This window comes from Xenopus tropicalis, chromosome 7 (assembly GCF_000004195.4).
Source record: "Xenopus tropicalis strain Nigerian chromosome 7, UCB_Xtro_10.0, whole genome shotgun sequence".
Classification (NCBI taxonomy): Eukaryota; Metazoa; Chordata; class Amphibia; order Anura; family Pipidae; genus Xenopus; species Xenopus tropicalis.
Genome location: NC_030683.2, coordinates 130,117,963 through 130,132,925, shown reverse-complemented (window position 1 = coordinate 130,132,925; position 14,963 = coordinate 130,117,963). Strand labels below are relative to the sequence as shown.

At 45.9% G+C, this 14,963-nt stretch overlaps 1 protein-coding gene and 10 non-coding genes across 11 annotated transcripts in view; 5 read left to right on the top strand and 6 right to left on the bottom strand.

Moving 5' to 3' along the window:
* The window catches only part of akr7a2 (aldo-keto reductase family 7, member A2), a 59,958-nt gene that overhangs the window by 7,139 nt on the left and 37,856 nt on the right, over window positions 1–14,963 (bottom strand).
* On the bottom strand, window positions 1,563–1,619 carry LOC116412481. The gene has a single exon (XR_004223729.1). It is a non-coding gene; the product is annotated as a U7 small nuclear RNA (small nuclear RNA).
* On the top strand, window positions 2,632–2,688 carry LOC116412493. Its single transcript, XR_004223741.1, has one exon. It is a non-coding gene; the product is annotated as a U7 small nuclear RNA (small nuclear RNA).
* LOC116412497 lies at window positions 3,161–3,217 on the bottom strand. Its single transcript, XR_004223745.1, has one exon. It is a non-coding gene; the product is annotated as a U7 small nuclear RNA (small nuclear RNA).
* Window positions 4,277–4,333, bottom strand: LOC116412595. Its single transcript, XR_004223825.1, has one exon. It is a non-coding gene; the product is annotated as a U7 small nuclear RNA (small nuclear RNA).
* Window positions 6,040–6,096, top strand: LOC116412480. The gene has a single exon (XR_004223728.1). It is a non-coding gene; the product is annotated as a U7 small nuclear RNA (small nuclear RNA).
* On the bottom strand, window positions 6,585–6,641 carry LOC116412594. The gene has a single exon (XR_004223824.1). It is a non-coding gene; the product is annotated as a U7 small nuclear RNA (small nuclear RNA).
* LOC116412593 lies at window positions 11,444–11,500 on the top strand. Its single transcript, XR_004223823.1, has one exon. It is a non-coding gene; the product is annotated as a U7 small nuclear RNA (small nuclear RNA).
* LOC116412592 lies at window positions 12,408–12,464 on the bottom strand. The gene has a single exon (XR_004223822.1). It is a non-coding gene; the product is annotated as a U7 small nuclear RNA (small nuclear RNA).
* On the top strand, window positions 13,086–13,142 carry LOC116412479. The gene has a single exon (XR_004223727.1). It is a non-coding gene; the product is annotated as a U7 small nuclear RNA (small nuclear RNA).
* On the top strand, window positions 14,360–14,416 carry LOC116412498. The gene has a single exon (XR_004223746.1). It is a non-coding gene; the product is annotated as a U7 small nuclear RNA (small nuclear RNA).

Here is a 14,963-nt window from a genome sequence, read left to right as displayed (position 1 = left end):
ACCCCCAGGCCAAAAGGCACTTAGGTGCAAGGGTCGCTGGGAAATTTCACGCTACGGCTAGGGCGAGCCCCTTTACCCACGACCCCCAGGCCAAAAGGCACTTAGGTGCAAGGGTCGCTGGGAAATTTCACGCTACGGCTAGGGCGAGCCCCTTTACCCATGACCCCCAGGCCCCTGTATTTGCCCAAATGAATCCCCCAATCACAGTACAGATATATGGAAAACCTATAGGGACTGGAAATGAAAAGTCCAACAAATAATATAATACAGTGCAAAAAATATTGGTGTGCAAACTAAAGGAATGTGATTGGTGTAGATAGATTTTACTATTTGTCCGGCAGGTTCTTACTGTGTAGGAGCCCAACGTGTGTATAAAGGCAGAACTGTATATATTCAGTAAAGATGTTCATTTATAACCATAGAATGAATGTTTCTGTTGTAAAACCTGCACTTGTAATGCTCTTTGTAGTAAACTTCCTACAGGCCCCGCCCCATAGTGTAACCCCACCCCCAATAAGAATGTTGCTTTGTATATTCATCGCTCTCGCCAAGACTAATCAGCATGTAATTGGTTGCTTTTTTAGAGGGATTCTGTCATGAGCAAGATAGCAGCTCCCAGTAGGTATCAGAATAGCACTCAATAGTAAGAAATCCAAGTCCGGCTTGGGACTCCTCCAGTTACATGGGAGTAGGAGAAACAATAGGTTAGCTGAAAGCAGTTCTAATGTGTAGCGCTGGCTGAAAGCTCAGACTCAGGCACACTTTACTGCTGCGCTGCAAAATGGAGTGATACCCCCCCTCACCCCCAGCAGCCGACCAGCAGAACAATGGGAAGGGAGCAAGATAGCAGCTCCCAGTAGGTATCAGAATAGCACTCAATAGTAAGAAATCCAAGTCCGGCTTGGGACTCCTCCAGTTACATGGGAGTAGGAGAAACAATAGGTTAGCTGAAAGCAGTTCTAATGTGTAGCGCTGGCTGAAAGCTCAGACTCAGGCACACTTTACTGCTGCGCTGCAAAATGGAGTGATATCCCCCCCCCTCACCCCCAGCAGCCGATCAGCAGAACAATGGGAAGGGAGCAAGATAGCAGCTCCCAGTAGGTATCAGAATAGCACTCAATAGTAAGAAATCCAAGTCCGGCTTGGGACTCCTCCAGTTACATGGGAGTAGGAGAAACAATAGGTTAGCTGAAAGCAGTTCTAATGTGCAGTGCTGGCTGAAAGCTCAGACTCAGGCACACTTTACTGCTGTGCTGCGCCTCCCCTCCTACAGTGCTAGTGATGCTAAATACCCACAAAGCCATAGTAAGGCGCTGTAGTTAGGGGCACTAATGCTCTAATATAATCACTAGGGGTCACTGGCTTGGGTATATCAGTGCGGGGGGGGGGGGCAGTATAACTGTTGGACTAAAGGCTAATGCCAGACTATGTGTTAATATCAGGAACATCTGCCCATTAACTACTCACTGCTTCCTATAACAAAACATTATCAGAAAACCTAGAACATGGAAGAAAATATGTTTCCTTTTTTAAAAACTTGAATCTATCATTGTACAGAGATGTGGGGCTCCTACACAGTAAGAACCTGCTGGACAAATAGTAAAAGAGCTGTAACACTTACCTACACTCTCCCTACTAACTGTATCCCACTCAGTACCCCCCTGTGCCCCTTAGGGAGAGGCAGTCACGTTTCCCCCCCAGACCTGCCCCAATGGATCCCCCACTCACAGTACAGGTATAAGCTGAACTACATACAGTATGGGCTCTGAAACCCTTTAATAATGTGATAAAATATAAAATATGATCCAAACGCAGAACAGAGAAGTTTAATTGGTGCTGAGTTTTTAATAGGTAAATTAGTTGCACCATGGCTTGGGTGTATACTGGCATTTTTAAAGATAAGTAAACCTTGAAAAAAAATTGCTCAGTGTGCCTTTCTTAGGCTGATGCCACACGGGGCATTTTTACGCTGCGTATTTTCTCGGCCTAAAAACGCCGCACAAGCCACACAGCCCCTGACTATGGCGTTTTTCAGCCTAGTACTGGTGATGTAGCAAATCCCATTTCCCATGGTGCTAATAGTGCGAAAATAGTAAAAAAAAAAACAAAAAAAAAAAAAAAACCGCCGCGTATTTCCGCTAGGTCTGGCAGCTGCCTTTTTTGTATACACAGTAATAGCTTGCTGCGCAAATAACAGCGTATTTCGGCCAACGCTTGAAAAGTCCGTGCTAGGGCGTTTTCTAGTGTATTTACGCATTGTGTGGTTAACCTTGAGTCTTTTCAAGTTATTTCTATGGATGATGATATCGTGCGTTTTTTAAGCCGCCGAGAGAATTAGAAAATACGCAGCGTAAAAACGCCTTAGCATGAGTGTGGGTATGAGGGCAGCTTTTGTACCGTCCATAAAAAATGCCTGGAAGAAATATTATTTAAAAAATAATGACCATGTGACCCCAGCCCAGATATCCTAGGAACGTCTTTTCTTGAACAGACACCGGATTCATTTACCGGCTGTATAAAACTGCTAATATCTGAAAAACAGCTAAAACTAGTTGTGTGGGAGACACTGCCTCTCCCTAAGCGGCACAGGGGGGTACTGAGTGGGATACAGTTAGTAGGGAGAGTGTAGGTAAGTGTTACAGCTCTTTTACTATTTGTCCAGTAGGTTCTTACTGTGTAGGAGCTCCACTTGTGTTTAAAGACAGAACTGTATAGATATTAATTTATAACCATAGAATGAATGTTTCTGTTGTAAAACCTGCACTTGTAATGCTCTTTGTAGTAACTTCCTACAGGCCCCGCCCCATAGTGTAACCCCACCCCCAATAAGAATGTTGCTTTGTATATTCATCGCTCTCCCCAAGACATTGGGGAGTAGCATTGCTCCAGCAGAATTATGCTCTTATATGTTTTTATCAGTGACCCTAGTTCTATTGCCCCTTAGGGAGAGGCAGTCACATGACCCCCCAGTTACAGTACAGATATAGGCTAAACTACATACACATTACAGGCTCCAAAACCCTCAAATAAAGTTATTAGAACATATTATCAATGTGCAGAACACAGGATTCTGATTGGTACTAACAGTTTGAGCATGGAAATTCCAACTTACATTAATATCCTTAACCACAAATTGTATTTCTACCTTTATACACAGTTGGGCGGCTCCTACACAGTAAGAACCCGCTGGACAAATAGTAAAAGAGCTGTAACACTTACCTACACTCTCCCTACTAACTGTATCCCACTCAGTACCCCCCCTGTGCCCCTTAGGGAGAGGCAGTATGTAAATCAGTATGTAAATGTATCTCTCCCCGGGACTGATCACAAGGCTTCAGAGTATCTTTTTCAATTTGCATTCACTCTCTAGTTTTAGCTGTTTTCCATAGACTAACATTACAATGAAAATATATTCTTTTTAATATTCATCTATCTTAATTTTACAGAAAATACCTCTCTTTTTGCAACTTTACATGATCAAGCCAGTCCTGGTATGTCCTTGTGTGTTCTCCATATACCTGTACTGTATCTGGGGATCCATAGGGGCAGATCTTGATGTGAGGAACCATGTGACTGCCTCTCCCTAAGGTGGACTAACACTAAGATCATTGTGCTCAAAACATATTGGCAGTGAATATCTAGTTTGATCATGGGTAACTGCCTTCCTTTGCAATTCCTATGGGTAAGCTTCATTACTAGGAGTTTTGATATCAGTGCACCTTAGGGAGAGGCAGTCACATGATGTCTCCCAACAGCTCTGCACCAATGGCTTCTCAGTTACAGGTCTATGCTAAACTACATAGAAAGTATAGGCTCAAAAACCCTTGAATAAAGTGATGAGAGTATATAATCAATATGCAGAATAGAGGGTTTCTGATTGGGCGTTGATAGTTTTCCGTATGTAAAACAGTCTCACCCATGTGTTGGGCACATACCTGCCACATTAAGTAATGGGAACTGAGGAAATGTTTGGGTGCCCCCTTAAAACATCCAGATTGCCCCTCACTCTGTTGCTATTATGTACCTGCCCTATACTCCAGCAATCCTGTCTCACTTACTGCTAAAGGTGGCCATACACGGGCAGATATAAGCTGCCAATTTAGGTCCTTTAGGCACATTTAGTGGCTAAATGTATGGGGATCCCTGATAGGCCTACACAACTGACACCTGACCTAAGGTTGGCCAACAGCTTCTTAGGCAGATTTAGTTGGATTTCCTTGTTAGGAGACATTAACCATTCTTACTAAAAACACCCAGTTCTACCTTTATACACACGTTGGGCTCCTACACAGTAAGAACCTGCTGGACAAATAGTAAAAGAGCTGTAACACTTACCTACACTCTCCCTACTAACTGTATCCCACACAGTACCCCCCTGTGCCCCTTAGGGAGAGGCAGTCACAGAAGATTTTGATTGGTGCTGAGTTTCCAATATGTGAATTAGTCTCACCATGCCTTGGTCGCACACCTACATGTAAATTCAGTAAATTTTTGGGTACACTCCCTCAAAGGATAAGTAAATCTTGGAAAAATGTAATGTAAAATTGCTCAGCATGCTTTTCTAAGAATGAGTGTGGGTATAAGCGCAGTTTCTGTAGCCATCCATACCCACGTTGGCCTGGGGGTCGTGGGTAAAGGGGCTCGCCCTAGCCGTAGCGTGAAGGTTCCCAGTGACCCTTGCACCTAAGTGCCTTTTGGCCTGGGGGTCGTGGGTAAAGGGGCTCGCCCTAGCCGTAGCGTGAAGGTTCCCAGTGACCCTTGCACCTAAGTGCCTTTTGGCCTGGGGGTCGTGGGTAAAGGGGCTCGCCCTAGCCGTAGCGTGAAGGTTCCCAGTGACCCTTGCACCTAAGTGCCTTTTGGCCTGGGGGTCGTGGGTAAAGGGGCTCGCCCTAGCCGTAGCGTGAAGGTTCCCAGTGACCCTTGCACCTAAGTGCCTTTTGGCCTGGGGGTCGTGGGTAAAGGGGCTCGCCCTAGCCGTAGCGTGAAGGTTCCCAGTGACCCTTGCACCTAAGTGCCTTTTGGCCTGGGGGTCGTGGGTAAAGGGGCTCGCCCTAGCCGTAGCGTGAAGGTTCCCAGTGACCCTTGCACCTAAGTGCCTTTTGGCCTGGGGGTCGTGGGTAAAGGGGCTCGCCCTAGCCGTAGCGTGAAGGTTCCCAGTGACCCTTGCACCTAAGTGCCTTTTGGCCTGGGGGTTGTGGGTAAAGGGGCTCGCCCTAGCCGTTGTGTGAAGGTTCCCAGCGACCCTTTCACCTAAGTGCCTTTTGGCCTGGGGGTCGTGGGTAAAGGGGCTCGCCCTAGCCGTAGCGTGAAGGTTCCCAGCGACCCTTGCACCTAAGTGCCTTTTGGCCTGGGGGTCGTGGGTAAAGGGGCTCGCCCTAGCCGTAGCGTGAAGGTTCCCAGCGACCCTTGCACCTAAGTGCCTTTTGACCTGGGGGTTGTGGGTAAAGGGGCTCGCCCTAGCCGTAGTGTGAAGGTTCCCTGTTTTCCTGATACAAACCTCCTGTCACACCGAATAACCCAAAGGTCCCCAAACAGTTTTTACCTGTGACAAACATTTAAAACTAAAAAAGTAAGAAGAGGAAGACAAGCATGTAAAAGCTTCATGGAGGCGACCAATAAGGGCTGTGATTGGTTATTTGTTAGCAGAATGCGGACTGGCACACTACAGGGGACTCTGGTTTGGTCTTTATGCCTCCGAAATTTGCCTCCAACAAAGAAATTCAAAAATAAGCGCCTGATTTGAGGCTACTGGGAGTAACATGTTGCCCTGAGTCACTGGTTGGGGATCCCTGGAGAAACCCCACCACCAATAAGAACGCTGCTTTGTATTTTCATCACCCTCGCGAAAACTAATCATCAAATGACTGTAAGGAGGAAGGGCGGGCACAATCCTGTCTGATTGGACCTCATTGGTTCAAGACTTGTTTTTGTGATCAGTTCATGGGAGAGACACATTTACATAGTAATTTACATACTGCCTCTCCCTAAGGGGCACAGGGGGGTACTGAGTGGGATACAGTTAGTAGGGAGAGTGTAGGTAAGTGTTACAGCTCTTTTACTATTTGTCCAGCAGGTTCTTACTGTGTAGGAGCCCCAAACTTTGTATAAGGACAGAAATGCAGATTGCCAGATATATAACTATATGATCCAACAATCCCAAAATGTTTTATTTATAGGTGATGGGGGGGTACCACTCCAACTTGCAGCGCAGCAGTAAAGTGTGCCTGAGTCTGAGCTTTCAGCCAGCGCTACACATTAGAACTGCTTTCAGCTAACCTATTGTTTCTCCTACTCCCATGTAACTGGAGGAGTCCCAAGCCGGACTTGGATTTCTTACTATTGAGTGCTATTCTGATACCTACTGGGAGCTGCTATCTTGCTCCCTTCCCATTGTTCTGCTGATTGGCTGCTGGGGGTGAGGGGGGGGGGAATATCACTCCAACTTGCAGCGCAGCAGTAAAGTGTGCCTGAGTCTGAGCTTTCAGCCAGCGCTACACATTAGAACTGCTTTCAGCTAACCTATTGTTTCTCCTACTCCCATGTTTTTTTTACTGAATATATACAGTTCTGTCTTTATACACACGTTGGGCTCCTACACAGTAAGAACCTGCTGGACAAATAGTAAAAGAGCTGTAACACTTACCTACACTCTCCCTACTAACTGTATCCCACTCAGTACCCCCCTGTGCCCCTTAGGGAGAGGCAGTATGTAAATTAGTATGTAAATGTGTCTCTCCCATGCACTTATTCTGGTATTCTCATTGGAGGATTTCTTGCATTTTAATGGAGATTTGGGGGAAAGTTTTATTGGGCAATATTGCTTTAAGAATACAGCCCTGATGTTACTGGACTACAGCTCCCAGCATGCCTCACCCTTCATTATATGTTACATTATTCTGGGATTTGTAGTCCGGCAACAGCTGAGTAACGTCTACTTCCTTCTGCTCCGCTTTGGCTCACACTAACGTGGGGCAGCTCCTACCCGTGCCACTAGGCCAGTCCGACCGCAAATTGTGTGTAAAGGTAGAAATACATTTTTTGTTAAGGATATTAATTTAAGTTGGAATTTGCATACTTAAACTGTTAATACCAATCAGAATCCTGTGTTCTGCACATTGATCATATGTTCTAATAACTTTATTTGAGAGTTTTGGAGCCTATAATGTGTATGTAGTTTAGCCTATATCTGTACTGTAACTGGGGGGTCATGTGACTGCCTCTCCCTAAAGGGCAAAAAAATTAGGGTCACTGTGATTAAAACCTATTACTCACAGCAATCTGGTTTAATTGCAGGATATTATGCAGGTGGGCAATTTCCTGTGATTAAACCCAAAAGCCGCAAGTAAAATGTTAGTCTATGGGCAAGGCAGTTTAGGGGAGGTTTGTAGTCAACAGTGGTGAAAATTTTTTTAGGGGTGTAAGCCCGATCATGATGATGACCCACTGTGTCCCCTAGTTTTACTATAGAGGTTGGCAAAATGTGTAATTATAGATGCAAGATGCTGGGAACCTTCACGCAACGGCTAGGGCGAGCCCCTTTACCCACAACCCCCAGGCCAAAAAGCACTTAGGTGCAAGGGTCAACCAATGGGAACCTTCACGCAACGGCTAGGGCGGGCCCCTTTACCCACAACCCCCAGGCCAAAAAGCACTTAGGTGCAAGGGTCAACCAATGGGAACCTTCACGCAACGGCTAGGACGGGCCCCTTTACCCACAACCCCCAGGCCAAAAAGCACTTAGGTGCAAGGGTCAACCAATGGGAACCTTCACGCAACGGCTAGGGCGGGCCCCTTTACCCACGACCCCCAGGCCAAAAGGCACTTGGGTGCAAGGGTCACTGGGAACCTTCACGCAATGGCTAGGGCGAGGGCGAGGGCGAGCCCCTTTACCCACGACCCCCAGGTCAAAAGGCACTTGGGTGCAAGGGTCACTGAGAACCTTCACGCAATTGCTAGGGCGAGCCCCTTTACCCACGACCCCCAGGCCAAAAGGCACTTGGGTGCAAGGGTCACTGGGAACCTTCACGCAATTGCTAGGGCGAGCCCCTTTACCCACGACCCCCAGGCCAAAAGGCACTTGGGTGCAAGGGTCACTGAGAACCTTCATGCAACGGCTAGGGCGAGCCCCTTTACCCACGACCCCCAGGCCAAAAGGCACTTGGGTGCAAGGGTCACTGGGAACCTTCACGCAATTGCTAGGGCGAGCCCCTTTACCCACGACCCCCAGGCCAAAAGGCACTTGGGTGCAAGGGTCACTGGGAACCTTCACGCAATGGCTAGGGCTAGGGCTAGGGCTAGGGCTAGGGCTAGGGCTAGGGCTAGGGCTAGCCCCTTTACCCACGACCCCCAGGTCAAAAGGCACTTAGGTGCAAGGGTCACTGAGAACCTTCATGCAACGGCTAGGGCGAGCCCCTTTACCCACGACCCCCAGGCCAAAAGGCATTTAGGTGCAAGGGTCATTGGGAACCTTCACGCAACGTCTAGAGAGAGCCCCTTTACCCACGACCCCCAGGCCAAAAGGCACTTGGGTGCAAGGGTCATTGGGAACCTTCACGCAACGGCTAGGGCGAGCCCCTTTACCCACGACCCCCAGGCCAAAAGGCATTTAGGTGCAAGGGTCATTGGGAACCTTCACGCAACGTCTAGGGCGAGCTCCTTTACCCACGACCCCCAGGCCAAAAGGCATTTGGGTGCAAGGGTCATTGGGAACCTTCACGCACCGGCTAGGGCGAGCCCCTTTACCCACGACCCCCAGGCCAAAAGGCATTTAGGTGCAAGGGTCATTGGGAACCTTCACGCAACGGCTAGGGCGAGCCCCTTTACCCACGACCCTGGGCCAAGAGGCACTTAGGTGCAAGGGTCACTGGGAACCATCAAGCAACGGCTAGGGCGAGCCCCTTTACCCACGACCCCCAGAACTGAAATGTAGTTTTTCAATAAGAATGTATCTATATATCTATATATATATTTCTTTCTGAAATGTAAGTAGAATTCTCATCTGTTAATTGGTTTCCATGTCTAATTACGTTTTTTTCATTAACTTTTTATAGAGATCTAGGGGGCGCAGTGGGACAGCTTTACGGTTGGGTAGTTTCCCATTCAGAGGACTTGTGATGAGTAAGCAGGAGAGACAAATCTACATACTGATCTACATACTGATTTACATACTGCCTCTCCCTAAGGGGCACAGGGGGGTACTGAGTGGGATACAGTTAGTAGGGAGAGTGTAGGTAGGTGTTACAGCGGTATGTTCTTACTGTGTAGGAGCCCCCACACTTGTGTATAAAGGTAGAACTGGGTGTTTTTAGTGGGTGTGTTAAAAAAAGAACTAAAGCCTAAAATAGAATATCAGTAGAAATGCTGTGTTTATATACTGAACATAAACATTCTGAACTTACTGCCCAAGCCCAGAGGCTGAGAAGCCTAATTAAAGTAATGATTTATGCTTTCAAGGTTGTCCACAGGGGGCTGCCATCTTGTTACTTTGTTAGATCATCTTTTATAAGATCTGGCTCCTGCACATGCTCAGTTTGCTCTGGGCTGCTGTTGGGAGGCGGAGCTTAGGGAATGTAGTAAATTATCAAAACAACAGCACAAAGCCAGTGGCTGCATAAATATGCAAAAGAATCCCCCAATGAGAATCCCAGCTGATGTGAGTAAATCCGGCTCCCTGTTCTCTGTTCCTGCAATTGGAGTTGGGAGCAATAAGCACAGTTTCCCAGCACTGAACAAGTCTGTCCCTTTATCCCCATGTCTGATTCCTGTGCCATATAATGAGGGGAAAATGCCATCATTATCTCTATATGTAAGATAATATCAAAATGGCTGACACAGTGCTGGGAATCTAATCAGCATTCTCATTGGTCGATGCTCTTGTGTATATATTTTTTTCTTCAACCTCCATAGAGAACTAGGTGGAACCTACAAATGATCCCATTGGCAGAGAGACACAGGTGCATCATGGGTACAGGTACATATAAACTAGTGCTGCCCTATTATACACATTGTATTACAGGATATCAATACAAACAAGCTTTAGCTCAGTATTTAGACATAACTTGTTTACGAAAAACTCCCAAATATTCCCATATCCCCATCCCCCAAAATATCAGCTCAGAAGATAATTGTGGTTTTTCCTATACAAAACACATTGTGAACTCTTTTCTTCTACAAATAACTTTCTATTACACTGAACAAAGCAAAGATCTGCTGAGCAGACTGGGGGTGCCATACAGACTGGGGGTTCCATACACAGCCTTTTTATTATAGGGAGAGCCCAAACTCTGAGCTCAGTGTCAGTCACTTTGCATATGCAAATCAGCATGCCTGGGAAGGAACGTAGTGTTTGTGCAGAGGTTCCCCTGTACATATCATGTTGTTCTGCCTATACACCTACCGGCCCCTATACCCCCGCCGGCCCCTATACCCCCGCCGGCCCCTATACCCCCGCCGGCCCCTAAACCCCCACCGGCCCCAATACACCTACTGGCACAGTTTGGCCTCTCCCCGTGTGTAATGCGCACACACCCCCATGCAACTGCTTCATAAACACTTTGCAAGAAGTTGTTTGTCTGTTATGGGGTTGTATATAAAATTATAAAAAAATTAAAATGTGAGCCCCAGTGTTAAAGCTAGTAATATTCTGTACCTTAGCCAATGGGGCAGTTTATTCCCAGAGGGGCTGTTTGTAACAGCAAAGTGACTGAAACTTTTGTCTCAGCTTCTGCCTCTGTTTCCAACCTCTGTAACTTATATTTGTTACACAGCTCAGTATTTGGGATCATTACAAGGGGGAAAGAGAAGACACACAATAAGGACTCAGCTTAAGTCTCTCCCCAAGCTCAAAGTGCCAGAGCAGGACTGGACTGTGATTGGTTGGCCTGTATGACTGTTTAATAATGACCAGACCAAGCAGGCAGGGGAAAGAAGAATATTGTGAGTTGATCCCTAAGCTCAGGTCACTGACATCAGCCAAGAGCAGACTGAGCATGTGCAGTAGTTGGGCAAAAGATGGAGAGCTACTGTGGGCATCTTCAGGGGCATGGGGCTTTATTTCTATAGAGCGTTGGTGGCTTTGGGCTGGTACAAGGGCCCAAAACACATAGCTTAATATTTCTAGCCATATTCTTTTTTAGGCTTTAGTTGTCCTTTAAGGTATGGAAAGGCATTTTAGGGGAGGTTTGTAGCCAACAGTGGTATTTTTTTTTTTTTTTTTTTTTTTATAATGCTGACTACAAATCTCCCTGTTTTAGCTGTTGAGCTAAAAGCCTGACACCAGCTGTATAAAACTGCTGATATCTCTGAAACTGCCTAAACTAGAAAATGAATTCAAATTGGGAATTTGTAATCAGAGGCACATTTACATACTAATTTACATACTGCCTCTCCCTAAGCTGCACAGGGGGGTACTGAGTGGGATACAGTTAGTAGGGAGAGTGTAGGTAAGTGTTACAGCTCTTTTACTATTTGTCCAGCAGGTTCTTACTGTGTAGGAGCCCAAACTTTGTATAAGGACAGAAATGCTGGTTACCTGATTGTTAATATATAACTATAAAATCCAACATATAGTGTCTAGAAAAATGAATTATTTGTAGGGGAAGGTGGGGGACATCACTCCAACTTGCAGCGCAGCAGTAAAGTGTGCCTGAGTCTGAGCTTTCAGCCAGCGCTACACATTAGAACTGCTTTCAGCTAACCTATTGTTTCTCCTACTCCCATGTAACTGGAGGAGTCCCAAGCCGGACTTGGATTTCTTACTATTGAGTGCTATTCTGATACCTACTGGGAGCTGCTATCTTGCTCCCTTCCCATTGTTCTGCTGATCGGCTGCTGGGGCTGAGAGGGGGGGATATCACTCCAACTTGCAGCGCAGCAGTAAAGTGTGCCTGAGTCTGAGCTTTCAGCCAGCGCTACACATTAGAACTGCTTTCAGCTAACCTATTGTTTCTCCTACTCTCATGTAACTGGAGGAGTCCCAAGCCGGACTTGGAATTTTACTATTGAGTGATATTCCCACATTTACCACTAGGTGGGGCATGGGAGCGTTTTTAGCAATGCAGGTGTCGGGGAACTGCTACCCCTTTTCATTGTTCAGCTGATTGGCTGCAGATTTAAGTGCATAATTCTGCTGGAGCAATGCTACTGATACAAATGGAAAAAAAATGTTTTCCCATGACAGAATCCCTTTAAAAAAGCAACCAATCACATGCTGATTAGTCTTGGCGAGAGCGACGAATGTACAAAGCAACATTCTGATTGGGGGTGTGGTTACACTATGGGGGGCGGGGCCTGTAGGAAGGTTACTACAAGGAGCATTACAAGTGCAGGTTTTACAACAGAAACATTCATTCTATGGTTATAAATGAACATCTTTACTGAATATATACAGTTCTGTCTTTATACACACGTTGGGCTCCTACACAGTAAGAACCTGCTGGACAAATAGTAAAAGAGCTGTAACACTTACCTACACTCTCCCTACTAACTGTATCCCATATAAAGATATAAAGTGGAATTATATGACTGCACAGGCTTTTCTGGTATTTACCATCACTGGCACTGAAGGAGGGGAGGAGCCAAGTTCCTATTCTTCTAACCAGGCATGGAGCCTGATTGGTGAGCTCAAGGAGTGGCCATTTTGCGGTCGGACTGGCCTAGTGGCACGGGTAGGGGCTGTCCCACGCTAGTGTGAGCCAAAGTGGACAAGGAAGAAGAGGGACATGAAGTCCTTATTGTCTTCAAGGGGAACTAAACCCTGCTGCACTGCTCAACATAACGTTGTTGCCGGACTACAAATCCCAGAACAATTTCACATATAATGAAGGGTGAGGCATGCTGGGAGCTGTAGTTTAGCAACATCAGGGTTGTATTCTTAAAGCAATATTGCCCAATAAAACTTTCCCAGGGCCAGAAGCTTCATTAAAATGCATGAAATCCTCCAATGAGAATCCCAGCTGAAGTGTGAAGCCTTGTTCTTGTAATAAGTGCATGGGAGAGACATATTTACATACTAATCTACATACTGCCTCTCCCTAAGGGGCACAGGGGGTACTGAGTGGGATACAGTTAGTAGGGAGAGTGTAGGTAAGTGTTACAGCTCTTTTACTATTTGTCCAGCAGGTTCTTACTGTGTAGGAGCCCCAAATTGTATATAAAAACAGAAATGTAGATGCTACTATGTACCTAGAAAGGTTGAGAACAAACTTCATGTTGGTTTGGAAAATGTGAGGTTGTTGAATGAAATCTGATTGGCTGTTGTTGGCTCCACACAGTTTTTCTAACAGTTATATTGTAAAAAAAAAACATCACTGTGCAATGTTTAAGGACATCCCCTCCCCCCAGCAGCCGATCAGCAGAACAATGGGAAGGGAGCAAGATAGCAGCTCCCAGTAGGTATCAGAATAGCACTCAATAGTAAGAAATCCAAGTCCGGCTTGGGACTCCTCCAGTTACATGGGAGTAGGAGAAACAATAGGTTAGCTGAAAGCAGTTCTAATGTGTAGCGCTGGCTGAAAGCTCAGACTCAGGCACACTTTACTGCTGCGCTGCAAGTTAGAGTGATATCCCCTCCTCCCCCCCAGCAGCCGATCAGCAGAACAATGGGAAGGGAGCAAGATAGCAGCTCCCAGTAGGTATCAGAATAGCACTCAATAGTGAGAAACCCAAGTCCGGCTTGGGACTCCTCCAGTTACATGGGAGTAGGAGAAACAATAGGTTAGCTGAAAGCAGTTCTAATGTGTAGCGCTGGCTCCTTCTGAAAGCTCAGACTCAGGCACACTTTACTGCTGCGCTGCAAGATGGAGTGTTCCCTGTTTCCCTGATACAAACCTCCTGTCACACAGAATAACCCAAAGGTCCCCAAACAGTTTTTACCTGTGACAAACATTTAAAACTAAAGAGGAAGACAAGCATGTAAAAGCTTCCAGGAGGCGACCAATAAGGGCTGTGATTGGTTATTTGTTAGCAGAATGCGGACTGGCAGACTACAGGGGACTCTGTTTTAGTCTTTATGCCTCCGAAATTTGCCTCCAACATAGAAATTAAAAAATAAGCGCCTGCTTTGAGGCTACTGGGAGCAACATGTTGCCCTGAGTCACTGGTTGGGGATCCCTGGAGAAACCCCACAACCAATAAGAACGCTGCTTTGTAGTTTAATCACTTTCACGAATACTAATCATCAAATGACTGTAAGGAGGAAGGGCGGGCACAATCCTGTCTGATTGGACCTCATTGGTGCAAGACTTGTTTTTGTGATCAGTTCATGGGAGAGACACATTTACATACTAATTTACATACTGCCTCTCCCTAAGGGGCACAGGGGGGTACTGAGTGGGATACAGTTAGTAGGGAGAGTGTAGGTAAGTGTTACAGCTCTTTTACTATTTGTCCAGCAGGTTTTTACTGTGTAGGATCCCCAAATTGTATATGAAGGTGAAAATATAATTTTTTGTTAATGATATAAATGTAAGTTGGAATTTACATACTTAATCTTTAAGTACCAATCAGAATCCTGTGTTCTGCACATTGATAATATGTTCTAATAACTTTATTTAAGGGTTTTGGAGCCTATAATGTGTATGTAGTTTAGCCTATATCTGTACTGTAACTGGGGGTTCATGTGACTGCCTCTCCCTAAGGGGCAATAGAATTAGGGTCACTGTGATTAAAACCTATTACTCACAGCAATCTGGTTTAATTGCAGGATATTATGCAGGGGGGCAATTTCCTGTGATTAAGCCCAAAAGGTATAAGTGAAATGTTAGTCTATGGCAAGGTGTTTTGGGGGGGTTTGTAGTCAACAGTGGTGAAAAATATTTAGGGGATATAAACCCAAACATAACGCTGCCCCACTGCGCCCCCTAGTGTTGCTATAGAAGTTGCCAAAAACCGTAATAATAGATGCAAGTAATTCCCCAATGAGAATTCTACTGAGCATATATCTCACTGCTCTAGAATATGAAAGA